This window comes from Apis cerana, linkage group LG1 (assembly GCF_029169275.1).
Source record: "Apis cerana isolate GH-2021 linkage group LG1, AcerK_1.0, whole genome shotgun sequence".
NCBI classification, from domain to species: domain Eukaryota; kingdom Metazoa; phylum Arthropoda; class Insecta; order Hymenoptera; family Apidae; genus Apis; species Apis cerana.
Window position 1 is genome coordinate 9,384,234 of NC_083852.1, and position 19,622 is coordinate 9,403,855.

Below are 19,622 nucleotides of genomic sequence, written 5' to 3' on the forward strand. Positions count from 1 at the left end.
ATAATCAATGCAGATACATATATCACGTGTCTTTTTTCCATTAAGTCTTTCAATTATTTTTTCATCTCGCGTATCGTTCATTCCTATCGATAATCGAACACAATCGACAAATTGTAAATTAAATAATCGCTTGTCTCGTTCATTTGCATACAAGATTCGGAACAAAAATCTTGACAATTTATATATACGACTATCGTCAAAAAAAGAAAGAAATTTATAAAAAGTAAGAAGTTAGAAATCGTAGATTGAACGGTCGATTCTCGAGATTATTTTCGTTTAGTAAAGCACACGAAAGATCGAGTTCGAAACGAAACGTATAATTCTTGCGTGGTTGCCTGTAAACAGAGGCGATCGAATCTTTTATTTTCGTTCCTTGTTTATGCGATATCGTTTCAAGATACATCCAATACATCGAGCTTTGCATTATTCCTTGCTCTGTAAGAAGTTATGAGAGGATTTTCGAAGATGAACCGTGTTATTAGTGTTGTGAATCTTCGATTCTTTGTTCGATAGACGATGAAATCGTATTGGTTGTATCGTACAGTATCATCTTGATCGCATATCTTTTTCGTATATATCTCTGTTTCTCGAAATTGAAGACGCGTTCAATTCTGGAAAATTCGTTTTTGATTTCAGTATATGATCGTTGCAAGATAGAGAAGAGAACAGGAACAATTTTTGTCAATCTTTTATTTTATTTTTTTTTTTTTAAATAAGATTTAATATATTTCGGTATCATAGTGATGTTAGAATTGAAAAGAAATATATATTGGTGTATATTTTGAGAATGAAAAGAGATTATTATTAAGAAGATCAAAATTTGAATGAAAGTACAATTCATTAGCTTTCGAATGATACGTTTATTTTCAACATAATCATTTATGGATATAAATTTCTCTCAACATGATATATTTCTTTATTTCGTTATTAAAGTATTTATGGTCGATTCTGAATTCAAAATTGTTCATAATGAAATGATATTCACAATAAATAAGAAATTTGAAAAATATGAAATTGTATGAAATATTTTATATATTTATGAAAAAGAATCTAGATCGTAACATATAATATTTTCATCTTCTTTTAAAGTTATTTCAAGTGTGCATTATTTTTCAGTATAATAAAATATTCATGTTATATTATTAAATAAAATGCACATGCAATAAACATTGAATCGTAAAAAATTTTGAATAAAATATTCATGTTGTATTATTAAATAAAATGCACATGTAGTAAACATTGAATCGTAAAAAAATTTGAATCATTTTTTTATTGTTACATCTTAAAATCATCTTAAAAAATTATAAATTATAAAAATATTATGGTATATTCATTACTAATTTCTACAATATATTTAAAATATCAATGAACAAAAGTTTGAATATGCTTCGATTTTGCTTTTTCACGTTTTTCATTTCATTGAATCGAAGAAACAAATTTCTGTAACAGAAGAACGTGCTTCAAGCATCGAGCTCAATCTCCTAGGGGATGCGGTGCAAATCTTCGTGCATTTCTCTTTGCAGTCACCACCATTGCTTTTGAAATATCTGTGGAATACAAATGCTTCCTGCAGTGATTTCTGCAAATATTATTTGTAGCTTCGATGTTGAAAATGTTGCAAGTCTCCTGTTCTATAAATCATACTTTAGAATTACTACTTTATATTAAAATTAAACAATATATTTATTGCTTTGCATTTTCAAATAGCTTATGATAAAAATATAATAAGATAACTTGTGATAAAAATAATTAGAGGAAAATATATTAATAATAATTACTAATAATTACTAATAATATAAAATAATATTTCTTCTTCATTTATGAAAAAGAATATAATTTTTTTTAATTTCTCTTTTATATTATTTTCATATGAAAAAATGAAAGTATTTCTCAATATATACATTTCACTCTGACATTTATATAACTCATTGTCATTTAAATTATCATCGCAAATTTTAGAAAAGTAGTATCAATCTTTTTATTTAGTTAAAAATAAATTCACGACATCTCTCTGTTAAATATGAAGAGTAACACGTTTTTTGTAACATGATATTTTCAAGAAACTCTTTTGTATTCCACACGATATAATATGAAAAAATTACACAATGGAAAATGTTTATGTAACCGCTCTTGTTTCGGTCTCTTGTTAACGCTATGCATTTCAACAAGTCTGTTTCAAGAGCATCGTTGTCATTACATTGTCGATTCGATTCGTACACTTCGCTCGTTCGAAATTGAACTCTATCAAGTGCTCTAGAGACTTGAATTTCTGAGCATTTCTCGACATTCTCCTTTTCGAAAAACAGAATCGACTGTCTGCCAGTTTCCGTTCCGTTTTCTCTTCTCACCAACTTTCCAATTCTGTGTCTTTCGAATTGTCTTTTTCTTCTGTTCGTTAACCATGCTGTCGGTATCCTCAAACTCTTATTCCAGTTGGCGATAAGGGCCCAGGCAAGGAACTTGCCTGAAACACTGGACAATTGAGAGTGGAACTTTTACGATACAACAATATAAAAGTATTGTACGAGAAAATTGTTTTAAATTGAAAGTTATTTTAATAGGTCCACGTGATATTTATAATTATTAGTGCAATAAAATCTTTATTCGAATAATGAAACACACTTTTTTTACATTTTAATATCATTTCATATTTAACATGAATTGTTACATGAATTAATTAAATGATATTAAATTCTATTTTCAGTATTTTGTTAAAGAAATACTGTTTCCGTTTACATTAATGCAAATAGAAATAATATAGAGTTCAATTGTTAGAATGTTTTATCATTAAGATAGATATAAAATAATATAACGTAAATTTGATAATTAGAGGCATTCTAAATTCAATAATAATGGAATCATAAAGAAATAAAACAATTAATATTTAATTATAAAAATAAGGCATTTTAAAATTATATAAAATTGTATAGAAGATTTCGAATTCTATCTGCAATTTATACGTTCAATTCATATCTCACAGAACACGTACAGATCGCTCGAGGCACAGACACAAGTAGAAAATGGATCGTTACATACCGAAATTCCGAATGTAAAAATGGATCGTTCTCGCAGTTACATGCGGATATTAATCAAGTGATCGATTGTAGATTCGCGTCGAATCGGTTTCTAAAACGGATTTGCTGTTAATATCATGAAACGCATCAGCGAATAGCGTAACGTGTTCGCTGGTCCAATTCTCTTTCGCTATATGTTGACAGAGAAATTCGAAATCAGGCCGCAGCGGATCAGCGTATTCGGTAACGGCATTCCTACGACGACTCAGTTGCACGCGAAACCTCGTTTTATTCTAAAGTAACAATACAGATAAGAACGAAGGAACCATTACGTGTGCACATACGAGGTGCCAAGTATAGACAATATCAGCGCCAAATAGAACATGGTCATTTATGTATCAATTTATACGAGAGAAAAGTAAAATGGATGCGAACGATACACTAAAACTACCGTATTTTGAAGGAAAACAAAATTGTTTTATATTTTTTCTCAAGATTAGAACAAGAAAATTTGAAACGATAAGATATATTAAAAAGAAACAATTGACAGATAAGAAAAATATAATAAAAAGTTGAAAAAGAAGAAATTTTATTGGATTATCTTCAAATTTTTATATATATGTATAAATAGTAGTATCTAAATGCATAAAATGAATAACAAAAAAATCCATGAAAAAGAGATAAATCCTTTCTAAAAAATCTAAAGTAAGTAGTATTGAATAATCGTTGAGGAAAATTACTTTTAATAAATATAAATATATTAGATTTAATATTATAGTAAATAATATAAATGATATTAGCAATGAGAAATTCAATCTAGATTATTATGCATAATATATAAATATTAAAAATCTAATCAATAATATAATATCTTATTCGAAAAACATGATAAAATACATTTTTATTTAGAGAAAAAATTTTTTAAATTAATTAAAGTTCAAAATATATTTAATAAAATTTTACACAACATATATTAACATATGAAATAAAAGTTTTTTATTCATATTAGAAGAGTAAAATATATTTACATATTTATATTTTAAATTAGAGAAATTTAAATTAGTGTATTGGTAAAAGTAAATGTGGCTAACAGTAATTTGAAAGTAAAGAAAATTCGCGCCGATAGATGTCATTGCTATAAGGCGTTCGTATCCGAAGCTCCTTCGGATCCTTTCGTGAATGTTCGGGCGCCTTCGGTGGCGGGAACAGTAACTACGCGGGAGCGAAGTGTCGAGTCACATATCGTTTCGTCCGTAATAAAATATAAAATTATCGCGTAATAAAGTATTTTCGTGTGTTATTTTTGTTTTCTGAAGTCGCGTGTGTGATGTTAGAATACTTTTTATCATTCTAAATATGATATTGTGATTAATTCGATCGTATTTTTCATGAAATTATTTACGTGACGCGACGCAACGTTATAATTTCAAACATGGCCGCTTTTACATTGAAATGTGAATACCAATGATAAAGTGAAACACGAAAACGAAGCGAGGAATATATATTTGCATCAGTTACGGAAACTATTAATTCAAGTCACAACAATATGTAAGTAAAGACTATTCAGTTTCTGTTTGTTTCTTACGAGCTTATAACATTACGAACGGCGAAAACATTTTCACGAGGAAAAGTAATTGCCTCGTCCTGTTTCGGCGTGACTATATCGCGCGTGGTAGGAGTTTCAAGAAGACTTCGTTGATGCGACATTAGCGAATGGATTAATCCGCTTTATGTCAGCTTGGCAACGCGCCGATGCAGTTATACGGAGAAGCTGGCGTTCGCGCCATGCATATATAACTTGGGGCGTAATTGTTATGCCGGGTAGACGTTTACGAGACATTGCTTATCAAAACACATACTTTCGCTGTTCGTAGTTCTATGGTAATGAGATATCAACACTTCAGAAAATTTGGCAAACACTTAAGACAATACCTACAATGCATTTTTAAAACTCTAAAAGTTATTTTAAAAGTTATAAAATAAAAATTTTTTATTCGATTATTGATCTAATATCTCGAAAATTAAGATCACGTAGCGGATAAATATATAGGGAAAAATTGATTTTATTTATATTTAATACAATATATTTTAAAATCATTAAACTCGTTGAAGTTTTTTTCTATGTAATTCAAAATATCGCAGTTTATAATTTTAAATTTTAGCTTTGTTAATATTTTAGCTTGTAATTTTAATCAATTTTTAAAATTAACTTCTACTTTAGTTTTTTTCTCTCTTTGTTATTTCTCTTTGTAATTATTATTATTTCTGTATGGAACGAAATTGCCTCTTCAGAAGTTAATTGTCGTAATTAATAAAAATTTCTGGTGTTAAGGATAAAATAAACTAAATGTAATTTCAACCATCGGGAAACTGCAATTAATCATAGTTATCTCTCACTTATCTTAGCTCCTAACAACAAAGAAAGTGGAAATTTACGATGCCAAGATATATTAAAAAATTTCTACCTTTCTCACATTAAGGAAGTACTTTCGTTGCAGTTATTCTTGATTTATTTTCGATGAATCTCTTGTAATAAATGGCATACTCGGTTATACTGAAATAATTCTCGAAGATATAATTTACAAGTTTTTAGTTAAAACAAAATTTATATTCAACAATAATCTTTCTCATTCACGAAAAGAAAAATATTGTGATATCGTAAAAAGATTTGCATTATTTTCTCATAAAAGTAATTATAATTAAGATAAGAAAGAAAGTTGAAAGTTGAAAACTAATGGTCGACGTCAAAAATTAAATTCATCTAAAGAATATTAAGTCATACATGATGAAATCGATCAATATTTTCATATATTGAAAGAAAAATAATAATACGCGGATAATAATAATAAAAATACGCGGATGTAAGAGAATAGAATGTAAAGGGAAAGTAAAAACTCTTGTTTGAATCGTCTTTTTTCATTATACCTTATTTTTTCCTTGAATCCTATTTCATTGTTTGATATTAACCATAATTTGCAATGAAATCTTACAATATACCTTTCTAAATTTTAAATTTATTAGAAAATTTCATTTTCAAAAATATTTTTAATTTTATTTTTCTTTCTAAATGAATAGAAATCTGAATTAAACATTGTTCTTTTCATAATTATTTTAAAACAAATAATGAGAATCAAGAAATATTCGAAATGAGGTACAATGAAAAACAGAAATTTTCTTTCCGCTTGAAAAATTCGTGTTATCCGATGCGATTTTTACTGAAATTTCTTCTAACGTTTGGCTTGGCCATTCTAACAAAGCAATCTGTGAAAGTGCTGTTGCACGCTAGTGCCAAATGATTGCCTTCTTTATACAAGACGAAACTTTATATCAACTTTATATCAAGTCCATTTTTTTCTTGTAAAATATATCTTCACCTCAATTTATGTAAATATTAACTAAAGCAAAGATTTTATTTTTGTAAATCTTAAAACTTTCTAGAAAGGTTAATTAAAGAACTTTCTCAAAAAATTATTTTAAAAGTTTTGTTTTGCACAGAACAAGAAATACAATGTCTCTGATTCATTTCATATCGTTCATTTCTTCAAGATAGGATTAATCTTGATATTAATTTCACGTCGTCTGATATTTCATAATATTTGTTATATTTCTAAGTGTCATCTATATCATCTAAGAAATAAATATCTTCGAATTTTATCAATCTTTTCTCTTCATTTCGTAAAAAACAAAGATTTTCGCTATTTTTTCCTTTTATGAGCCATGCATTAATTATTTCCATTTATCCGAAATATATACAAGAAAAAGATAATAGTCGTAATTATAATAGACAATATAAAAAAAAGTTTAGAAACAATTGTAATTTTATCTCCATTTGTATTACGATATAACTATTATTATAATATTAATAGAATTATATCTTGATCGATGAGTATTCATCGCAATGGTCTTGATCGAAGACGTATACACGCCCGGAAGCTTCATTTTTCTCTCATCTCTTCCTCTGTCCTCTTTCGTAACAGATGGTGATTCGATTTAACTCATCGACACGTCCTTTCAGACGACTTCTGCTGATTGCAATACTGTTCCAAGTTATTTATTAACTCGATTGTTCTGCCCTAGGTCACGAATTGCTGATGTAGACATTTAACGCCGTTTCTCATTTCTCCTTTCCACATTTTTTTTCCTCTTATTATATTTTACTTTATTCCCAACGCCTTTAATTTTCAACCATTCCATTAACATCGGAATATCCTTTCATCTTGGCTTTCAATTTGTATAAAAATATCTTTTTATCGCGAAACTCGATTTAAAAAAATATATATAATTGCGCACCGATTGGAATCCTTTGTTCATATGCGTTTATGCAAATAAGCTTTACAACATAAATCTGCCTCGAAGCTGTATAAATCTTCATACCACATACATTAATGTACGGAACCATTTCACAGTACTTTATTTTGGAACCTTAAAACCGTAGCGACAAATTTACGCGTATAATACTGATGGAGTAGAGGGACACATTAACGCTAAGTGCACATACCTAATTTCGGACTGCATAAAACTCTCTTTGCTACTTTATATTCATTATTCCAGGTGAAATTTCGATGACACTAATATATTTGTATTATAACATGGTTGTGATACGGAATATCAATTTTCATTTTTTATTTAAAAAGTCTCGAGATAACGAAGAGTATAAATTTCAAGTAAAATTATGCGTGAAGTATAGTAATTTTTTCAATATAATTTTTTTTGTTTCATCGGTAGATACAATGTTAATTTTGTTCCTGGTATCTGACATAGTGATTGAATGTTTTTTTTCTTTTTTTTTTTTTAATAAAATTATCGCACAATTGATCACGTCGCTATCAAGATTATACATACTTTTTTTCCGACGCTAAAGTTCTTCTAACTAGCTTACAGTTTTTAGTTTCCTGTAAACCGTAAAATAAACCGTTGTAAATCTCTGTGGGACAGAGAAGCTTACACAAACTTTTCATTGCAACGTTAACTACAGACATTTACTGTGCAGCAAGACTTTAACGAAAATGAACGACTGTTGTTTCGAATGTTGTAACGTTACATCATGTAGCTCGCAAAAATTTTTATTAATGTCATTATTGTACGTAACTCAAAATTGTAACAGTCCATACTATCTTCTCTATCGTATAGCTTTTTAACTTTCCTCTGTTAAAAATTTTACGATCCTTAATTTCTATGTTTTATGTATAAAAGTCATTAAACCTTTAGTTATTAGTCCTCTCGACCGTTTGAAAAAAATGGGATAAATAAAAGCGGTTTTATATATCAGTTCTACCTATTAAATTTTAAATAGTTAATTATCTTAACACAGGCGAGCCTCGGTATATTCGAATCTCATAGGACGAATTGAAATTTTTGAGTTGGTAAAGTTTCGTTTCATCAAAGTTTTTGAACAAAAGAAGTTAACAATCGAAGACTTTGTGAGGATAATTAATTTTTCAATTGTATTTTGAAAAATTTTCTGCAGTGCATTTATAATTTTGCAAAACCAAAATTTATGTTGAGATTTGGTTAACGATATTATTTTAATAATTTTAGCGTGTTAGTATGTTTTTACTTAAAGAGGATTCAGTTAGAATAAATTCTCTGGAAATATTTCAATATTAGGGATGATATTCCTTAAAAATTTAATCAAAATGAGTTTTCATTTGGCAATATTTCAATATTGTTGCATATATTGTTGTTAGAAAGGATAGAAGCTATAATAGGAGTTATAATAATTGGAATTTCGCTATTAATTCGTCATTCAATTTCGTTTTATTATAACAATATAAAAATATTATATAATAGGCTTTATTTGATTATCTAAAATTGAGATAAATGAACGTTTTTATTCTACTTAATAACGACAAATGATTTATCCGGAGAAAACTGAGTAGTGTGAACATGATTTTTATAACCCATCAGAAGGAAAATTGTTCGGTGAAATGGCAAAAAGTAGAAAAGCACGGTCATTAATCAGACGTCGCGATATGCTGTCTTCAGGGAGAAGATATATTTAGGAGAAGAATCCAGAAAACTTTTGATCATAGAATTCGTCAATTTTATGAGAAAAACTGAAAAAAAAGAACTTTTTTAAAGTGACAATCATGATTTCATATAATATATAGAAAGAAAAAAGTTAAAATTCATAAATTATATGAGATAACATAAAATCAATCGATCCATTTAATAATACAATAGTTTTTTGAAAAATAATTAAATTTATCGAAATAAACATATGTATCAATATCATCGAACTAGCTTTTTGATTATTTTTGCAAAAATAACCAATGTGATCGATTCACTGTAAGATAAAATTTTTTTCATTGATCATGGTTTAACAAACCATGCTCATAATTTCCTCAACAACATTCCGAAATCTTCTTAAATTATTCGATTAATGATAAATGATAAAATTTTGTTTTTCTCCATCTCCAATTCTAATTCATTTACGAATCACGTTATTTTTTTAATTTCTTCTATTAAACTCGATTAAACTCTAAAATCGAAACAAAATCTTCTACCAATAGTGTTCGTAAATTTCATAATAAATTCTCTATTGTACAATAGATTACGTGCAACTCGATAAAAGTGTTACGCGGAAGATTTCAGTTTAAAACAAATTTGTGACGAACAAAGGCGAGGAATTAAATCGTAGGCACTTGCTTAATTGATTTTAACCGCGACTTGTAAATCTCTGCTTAACGACGAAACTTTGAGGAAACGGCTGTTGGACGTGCTCGCAGGAAAGTAAAGGAAAAAAGGGGGAAGCATTTGTTAAACGTCGGTGAACAACGTCCCTTAAGAGCATCGTTCCTCGATGGTATTGGCGGGGGAAGGAGAAAATTGTCACTGCAACGTCGTTAAGCCTCCATGGTTCATCCATTGGGAATGAATAATGATTCCTCTAAATCCATTCCGCTGGTATTAGCCTTTTGTGTAATTAATTAATTATCAGTCAAGCTATTGGGATGCATTGATTCCTGAGATACATTTGTTCCTCGTTCTTTAGAAGTTAAAAAAAATTATCTTCTTCTAAGAAATATTAATATAATTGATTACACGTGATAATTATATTGATTAATCAAGAATCAGGATATAAGTAGAGATTAATTGGAGAATAATTTAGAAATATATATAATCAAAGTGAGGAAATTAATTTGCATTTAAATATTTTTTTATCATAATATTTTTCACATATATTGTGATAATGCTTTAAAGATTATAGTATCATATGATATCCGTGTATCATATGACATCTATGTAACAATTATTTTGCCTTATATTATATATTATATTATATTTGAACGGGAAAATATAAATTTCACGTACATTTATTCCATACAATTCATTTATTGATTTCAGATAACATTTAGGTAACGTGTAATATATTTTAATATCATTCTCCAAATGTAATATTTTTTAATCAAAAATGAACGTAAAAAGGAATGCCTCTCCGCAATTTATTTCAATTTCTTGTAATATTATCCATATATGATATAAAAATTTAAATATTTTCATACATCAATAATTTGATAAAATTGGAAATGTAAAAGATATTTAAAATATTCAGTGAAAAATTCAATAATTTTTGTAGTATGAAAATGTAGAAAAAATTTATAAAGAAAAATTTTTCACAAAATTTAATTTTCATGGAAAAATAATATTTCGAAAAAATTGTTCCTAAAGATTTATAGATCGTTAAAAACTTTTAATTAAGAAATTTTTTATATACTTTCTATCGTTTATGATTTAAACGCGCCTATGCCAAGAGAAATGCTTCCCCTTAAAATAAAAAAATATGACCGAACAACAAACTTTTTTGATTGTTTCAAAAAAAAAAAAAAAAATAAATCCTATAAATTTTCATCAAAATCCATACGTTCCTTTATATTAAATTATATCATATTCAAAATGTAAATTCAACGCGTACAATAAAATCATCAGAAAAAACACGTCTATCAAATCTATCTATTTATACGATCGAAATGCAAGAATAAATTCATAATTCGCCCGGTATAAATCAGTTTGATGTATACGTATAATTCCAATTAAACCGCCTATAATAGTATCGACGCATAAATTCCCCGGCACTTTCACTTACACCTAACCTCATTCCCACACGCCTGGAAATCCCTTAATGAATAAAGCGAGCGCAATACACATCATTCAGCAATGAGGAAAATATCGTTGTAAAACGAAGTAGCAATTTCATTTCTATTTCCATCTCGTCGTGTGAAGGTTACATTTTAATCTGCGAGGGAAACCCAATTTTTCCTAGTCCAGTAATATCATTCCCGCCGCCTTATTTCTTCCTCCACCTCTTGCTCTCATTCTCAGCCATTTACATTTCTACATCCTCACGTACGCACACGTATCCGTGTGGCAGATTCACGGACAAGCGACAGATACGATTATATCGGGTGCATCGGTCGTGTCGTGGTACCAACCAACCTATATACCCGTTACTTCCAATATCCGCACAGGAACGACATTAAGGTAGGTGTAATGTCGGAAATTTGAGGCGAACCGACCAGCCTCCCTCGACCGCATCTACTTCAGTTTCTATGATTCGTATGACTTGCTGTCTTGTTCGAAGTTGAATGATAATTCTGCTATGTCGACGTTCAAGATTTAATGAATAGTGGAGGAAATTTTAATTATTGATATTGAATTGGATTTATGTAGTTGGATTAAAGTGTATATATATGTATGTAGCAGATTTGAGAAGTTTTTTGAAGAATGAGAAATTGTTGAACTTAATATATATTTGAAATTATGGTTTTCTTTTTTTAATGTAGTAGGATATTCTATTTTGACTGCAAAAATATTTGGAAATTTTTGGGAGAAGTATATTGAGTTAAAAATAAAATATATCTTGATATACGTATCTTGTCACAATTAGAAAATGATCCTTCTTCCGATCATTTTAATATCGAATTTCCAATTATTTATCTTAATACAATATTACGCGATGGAATATTATTCTTGAAAAAGTGGAACGATATTTGTAAAGAAAAAAGAAAAGAACATTACGATTGTTATTATTATATATATAAACTTCCAAAGAGGGAAGTCATGAAACATATGAAAAGATAAACTTCCATTTGACGAAGCCCTTTCTTCGATTTATAAATATCCCTGGTTAGACAAGAAATTCCTTGGCCATTGTGTATCTTCTTATTATGGTTAAAGAAGTGTGTTCCTGAGGTATCGTCAGAAAGTAGATCATTTACTCGCTCGTTCTTTCTTCCTTGACTTTCCCTACTTACTTTTGAAACCGTACCTTAAAGGAGTAGTCTTCCTGCTCTACAAAGAGAATGATTTACTTCTTCTACACCTGAGACGAGAAAAATAAAGCGCAGTTTTAAAACACGAAACTTTCATTTATCATCTCTATTAATTGATTCGAATACATTCTTTCCTCTATATTATTAACTTATACAAAAGTAATAATTTTTCAAATGATGAGATATTATGTCATTATAATATTATATTTCCAAGTACAATAATCTCCATTTTACCATTTATCTTTCAATTTTTAGAAACAGAATTTAAGGCTTCAACTCTGTTGAATGAAATTTGAAATCGATATTTTATTTAATTCAGATTCATTTCTTCTCTCTTCAAATTCGCAGGAATTAGAGATGTAACGATAAACATTTGATTCTATCTGAATTATGAATATTAAAATGTACATTAATGTAAAGTCCATTTGAGAGCAATTTTATTTTATTTTTAGATAAACAGTATGAAGGTTTATCCAGGATTTAATATTCAATAAAATTTTTCGATATTCATTAGATATATTATAATATTTATATTATGAGAAATATTTAGTGTTTTGATTTAGTCAAAAATTTTAATTGGCATCACACGAAGATAATTTTGGGATAATATATATTATAATTACGTGACAGTGATACATTTTATATTTGTGAAATTTAGATAATATAATATGATTTTAAAGAATGTTTATGTAAATGGTGCATTGGTTAGTTCATGTCACGAGATGCATATGTGGCCGCAGTTCTCTAATGGCGACAGTTTGACATGTAGGAACATGCCACTTGCAACACGGCAAGAAATATCTGTCTATTGACAGCTTGTCGACATTACAAGGACTCTTATGTCACGTCATATTCCAAAAGCTTAAATATTTCCTACCGTTAAATCGATGACTCCGGGACAGAGTTGTCAACATCCTCGAAAAAATTCAAAAAAAATGTCTGAAATTTTGCAAATGGAACGAGATTTTTAAATATGAATAATATAACTGTAACAGATATTTTTGGTATGCTGAATACAATTGCAATATATTTGTCAAATTTAAACTTTTCTTTATACATAAAAAAATATTATGTAAAATTTAACGTAAAGTAGTAATGATTTTTGAATTCTCGTAACTTGATTTATTATAAAAGATTCGATTCGTAGAATATATATCAAAGTAAAGAATTCAGAAGTAAATTTTCAAAACTTTTCGTATTAAACTCGGAAATTGAAGTATCGGAAGTAATTCAGATTTATAAATTCATATCAAATTTGATCGTGTTACTAATTTCACTCAAACACTCTTCGCTTATTTACCGACTCTATATCAAAAATTCTCAATAAATTTCATCGTCATCCACAAGAATTACACAATAATCGACTACGGATTATCATGTCATCATAAATATTCCCTGCTAAAGGAAAAAATTGAATAACTTTCCATATACTTGGTATCATATCTTCATAATAAAAAAAAAAAAAAAAAAGGAAAAAGTGGGTAAAAGAAATAGGTGAAAAAACCGGTCACGGTTTTTCAGATCATCAATCCAACAATAAAACAAACGCCGATCGAATTCCACGCAAGATGTATATCATTTTTTGGGGAAGTATATTCACCGCCCCGTCGTACGTTGCACACAAGCATCGATGTGCACTCCCTCAGCCCTGTTCGATGAAAAGGGATGACACAGAAATATGAAATTTATGAGGCGAACCCTCGATGGTGCGCGCGTACCAATCTCCCTTGTCGTTCGACCGCATAAAATATTTATATAGGCGTACCTATTGCGGCGTGACGAAATTTGAAATTTTACCAACCTCTCTGTACCTTCAGCCTGCTGTGGGACCAGGGTATTTGCTTCTCGGCCAGACGTTAGACACCAGATTCCTCTCTGACGTTCGAGCGCAAAACAAGCATCGAAGAAATTTTGCGTTTTCGTGGTTACGTGGATTTTATCTCGGAGGCGTATCTCTTATTGATCGATAAATATTTGTTTGTCAACAATTGCTCGTGAACTACACTCCAAAATTTATCAAGAACTATTACGATCGTGCGTGTGGAATATATATCTTTTCAGAGAATATAGAATATATGGAATATATATCTTTTAAGAAGTTAATTTCTGAATTGTAAGGAATTGAAAGGATTAAATAAAAATTTAGAAATTAAATTGTGAATTGCAATTAGGGGATACGAATTGAGATTATTAATGATTGAAATTAAATCAAAAAGTAGTTCCTTTTTTATTAATTGTTTGTGATATTGATTATTGCTTTATTGTATGCCGATATTAAGGATTATGGGAAAATATTAATTTCCTGAAAATATATTTTTCACGTTGATTAAATAATACGTACCATTAATGGGTAGGAAATATCAGATTTCACGTATTTCTTCATTTTTACTCTCGAATATTTCATTCATATGTTATCCGGCATATCCTTCAATCCCTTCTGTCTAATAATGAAACAGTTACATATTTATACGTCGACAAAATTCATCCGTAAAAGAAAAAGAAAAATATTTCGAATCACGATACATCCTCGTTCCCTTCGTGTATCGCAAATTGTGCGCAACGAAACATCCGCAACGAAAATCTAATCGTTATCGCGGCAGAACACGAACGTCGATAACTCTAAAGATGATCGAATAATATTCGAACGTAGAATCGAGTGTAATGAAAATAGGACGTGATTGAACCCTTAATCAAGCCTCGCCATTACAACCTGTCGGGGCTATAATCGTTGTGTAACGCGTTACGCCGCGCACTTTAGTCGTAACAGGAGTAGCATCGAGGCACAGCCGTAATCGGCAGTGATTTAAGCGGCACTCGATCATTGGATGGTAAATCGAAGTGCAACCGAGCGTTCCATGGCCGAGGCTAATCTGGTTCTCGTGATATTAATTCCCGGACTCGGCAGACGGCTCGACAGATTAAGTTTTTTTCAATCCCATCCGGCATTACCGGTCGATCAATCATCGGACGCTTAACCGAATCGTCCCTTTGATCGTGCCGCCCCCGAATCAAACAAAATGCCACGAACTGTTAGCTTTTATTGAAATCGGTGGTAAGCACCGTTCTAGAACGTTGATGCTCGTTGTTCCGTACCGGAAACAAAACACACGCTATCGCTGAACTTTTTGATATTCCCTTTTATCTCTTGTGCGTGTTCGTGTGTGTGTTACGTTTCGAATCTATTGTTTTAATGGAAATTTTAGATTGTATATTTTTCTTTTTTTTTTATTACGGGAGATACAACATTTTACGAGATGCGAAATATCGATTGTTTAAATATATTTGATTTAATTACGGTGATTTATCGAATTAGTGTCATTGACACTCGTAAAATAGTGAAGAGGATAGTTGAATTTATATTCTATCTTGTATCTTGATATTATACGCTGTGTTATCCTCTCAAAGTTAGCGTATTTTTAAAAAATGGTATAACTTGCTAAATAATATTCTAGAGATATTAAGAAGCAAACAAATTTTTGTAGATTCTTTGAAAACTTAAAACGTCGAGGAAATATTTGATAAAGTTGAAACGAGATTGCTGAGAGTAAAAAAAAAAAGTAATAATAATGAGAGAGAGAGTTTGAAAAGTATCTCTACACAGATTTATTTATCTGTAGACGATAATTAATAATGAAAATAAAGTATAAAGATATAATAAAATTTAATATAAGAAATATCAGTGAAAAATAATGGAGATATAATATATGTATAATGAAAAATAAAAGAATAAAAGTGAAAGTAGTTTGAAGCGGACTTCAACTCTGATCTGTTCCTGAAATTTTCTACAAAGATATAGGGCAATTACCAACTTTGATGAGTTAACGTCTCTCAAAGTTTCGAGAATGCTCGAATTGATAATCTCTGCGAAAAATGCTTTGAAAGTATCCGATGACACTTGATATATTAGTTTTTTTATTCGAATCAGTTGAGAAGTGCAGACAAGCTGTTCGAAGAAATTAGTTTAAGGATTGATTAACTTATCAAGTTACATTGCAAAAGTTGAATTATTATCATCATTTGTAAATGATGAAATTCATCGACAAAAATACAAATGTCAAATAACGACGAAATATTTCTCGAATCCTAAATCACGTTAAGCTCGAGCCCCACGAAATGCAAACGTATTCCGAGTACGTATTTTTCATTCTTTGAAACACCTCTGTCTGTAAACCTTTGCTATGAAATTTTATCTAACGTAAAATTGGATTCGGCGACAAGGATCGAGACAAAGGATCGACGACATTAGTAGAAAATAACAGACAGTAACAAATATTTACTCGACCCAGGAGCAATGGAATTGAACAACACGCGAAAGACAGACAATACTAATTACCTTAAAACAATAATTACGATGGAAGGATCGTGGCGAGCGTTAGCGATTCGAAGATAGAGCTCGTTGAAACAAAAGCTTTTACTTATCCATTCCTTCTATTTGAAGTGGCAGATTTCTGGGTTTCAGGCACCGAAACACGGAAAAAATCGGAGGGAACGAAAGCAATGAATCGCGATAAAAAGCACCGCATCTCGAGAGCTATGCACTCGAAACTCACGAATGCTCTCGTGGGGGAGAAGAAGTAGCCTCGATAGAAGCAAAATAGCAAACGAAAGAAGTGGCGAAAAACAAAGGGCGCGTACAGGATAAACGGCATAGGGAATGGGGAGGAGGGGAAGGTATCGTTGCATACGTACACTTACCTATATATAAACGTGTCGAGGAGAGGATGCAAATGACACGGTGGGAAAGAAGGACAAGAAAACCCTTTGGAGGCGAGGAAGAGGGAGGAGGTATTGGTTGAGGGATCAGGTGAGAAGGGATTGGTATGGGGGTCAGGGAGAAATATGCTCGAGCAATGGGTTGCTTCTGCACTGGGACCAACAGGGGGTGAGGATTGAGGCGCGTTTAGCGGGTAAAAGAAAGAGGCGAACAAGAACGAGGAGACGCAGGGGGTGGAAAAAGAAGGGCAAGAAAGAGGAGACAGCCAGAAACGGAGGTAGAGGAAAAGAGGAATGAAAGAGGAGACCGAGAGAGAGAGAGAGAGAGAGGGTGGAAGGAGGAGAGAGGATCTGCGAGATGGGAGGGAGGGAGTCTGCGTGGTCGAGGGACGGAGAAGGAGAATGATAGAGGGAGATGGGATACGGAGCGAGAGAGAAAGGACGGGGGTTGATTCGTAGAGCTCAGTTACGCCGCGCCCCTTGCGAAGTGCGCTGCGCCTCACGAGCGAGATCACGGTGTCTTCGCGGCTCGAAAAATACTTTTTCCGACCACGTTTCCGCGTTCTCGCAAAGATTTTTTTAGTTTTATCGTGCGTGCTTCCTTCGTTCTTTCCCTTCTTTTTTTTCGCTTCCTACAGATACGTCGAGTTATACAAAGGGAATAAATTATCGAACCACGTTTCCATGTGATCGAATCGTGTTCCAGTCACCTCACGAGTTTCACGAGATACGAGAGCGTGGTTGGATCGAGAGTGACATACGATAATACTCGAGTGTGGCAGTGATGTAAAAGTGTGGTAAATTGACAGGAAGATTTTTGTGAGTCGAGTATATTGTGAGATGTGTTCTTGTTGATTTTTATTATTAGACGACTGGATGAAAGGACTAGTAGATAAAAGAAGATTGTGTGGGTGTTGATTGAACGGGGTTGCGTTGAAATGTGTAGATAAAGTTAAAAAAGAGACTCGATTCCGTTGGTTACGAGTAGAAGAGGCTCGAGTTTACACGATGGATAATGGACTTTGCTGAAGGACTTCCCTTCAGTTTCTTTTAACACAGACGCTTCCGGTCACGTACCTCGAGATCGAGAATCGAGAATATCGTGGCATTCACGGGGATAGAAAACAGCTTTGCGATGAACCAAGTGAAACGAGGCATTAGATCGGCTGTTTTCGTATCTTGAGACTATTTATCAAAGGTAAACACATATTTTTTGCAGACTGAATGGAATGTTTTGCCATATTATAATCGCTATTTGCATAGATTCTGATCTTTTCTCGTGTGGAAATTCATAGGGGATATTTTCGTTTTAAATATGCATTGCACTTTTCTTCGATTCTATTAGTAATCACATCGTATAAAAAATTCTTTATTAAAAAAACTTTCACTGATTCATTTTATCTTTTTATTAAGAAAATTAATAACTTCTTTGTCATATTTATTGCATATAAAAATAATATATCCTAACTTATTTTTATATGTAAACATAAATAATATAGCATATTCCATATGAAATATTTTTAAAAAACGAATATGCTAAGATTAATATAATTTCAAACATCATTTTCACTTTTATTTAATCTATTTTATCTTACAACGTTGTCATATATTAGGACATGAAAGAATGGTGGCTCATTTGAGAAATCGTGGAAACACAGTTATGCAAGGGTATGGTAAACATAATTTGGAAGGCAGCCTCCAAGAAGAGGCGTATCGCTTACGACTTTTCTCAATAACGCAACGCTTGAAACCGTTTCTCTAAACTTTAAAATTCAAATTAAGACGTAGCCAGCGAAGGTTTTCCAGCTTATTTACATTTCCAATTATCGCAAAGGCCTCGTCGTTCCTCGATCCGCGTTTCCATGAAACTGTTATTTGTTCCAATTCGAAAGGGAATACCAATCCTCGAGAAATCCTAAGAAGGCTTTAATAGCTCGGCAACGTTATCGAATGTACGATCCCCGGTTCGATAGAGAAATTATCGATATTTGTCTAGAAAACGGGATATCGAATGCGCCTTTTTTTTTCTTTTCGCTGATTATTTGTTATCCAAGAACCGATGAATGGAAAAACGAGAAACTTCATGAATTAAAGAAATATCGCGTAAGGAAGGAAAAGGATTTTTTTTTCCTTTGTAGCAAATCGTTGTTAAATTATTGATATATCTTTCATTCGCTTATTTCATTTTTACATGTGGATATAATATATTCTATTTATTATTTACTATTATTATTTTTCTATTATTTATTTTTTCTTTGAGAAATTTTCATTATAATTAAAGAATGTCTCTTCATGAAAAAAAAATAAGCAAGAAGCAAAGGAAAATAAATTTCTTCTTTGAAATTTAATTTTCAAAGAATTCGAATATTGCAAACATATAATAATAGTATAATAGAAATAAATAATAAATAAGAATAATTTATTTCGATATTATCGATTCTTATTGATGATATAGATAATGTATTTTTGATGAATGTTCTTATTTTCGAAATTTCGAAATTTACTATTATTTCACATTAATTGAAATTCATATTAATTTTAATTTAATACTCTTCGTAATAACAAACAATAGCAGATAAATTTCCATGGACAAACTTCTAAAGCTCAGATCGTATCAATGTAT

The 19,622-nt window shown here is 30.7% G+C and overlaps 1 protein-coding gene across 10 annotated transcripts in view; it reads left to right on the forward strand.

Moving 5' to 3' along the window:
* The first annotated feature begins 4,225 nt into the window (after positions 1 to 4,225).
* LOC108002966 (zwei Ig domain protein zig-8-like) overlaps positions 4,226 to 19,622 on the forward strand; it is a 257,216-nt gene continuing 241,819 nt past the window's right edge. For 5 of the 10 annotated variants that reach the window (XM_062081278.1, XM_062081422.1, XM_062081052.1 and 2 more), the window contains exon 1: positions 17,459 to 18,197. The gene's annotated coding sequence lies outside the window, so the exon portion shown is untranslated. Of the gene's footprint in view, positions 4,563 to 17,456; positions 18,198 to 19,622 lie in introns of those variants that run through there. The other 5 variants (XM_062081316.1, XM_062081212.1, XM_062081662.1 and 2 more) reach the window with 3 other exon arrangements.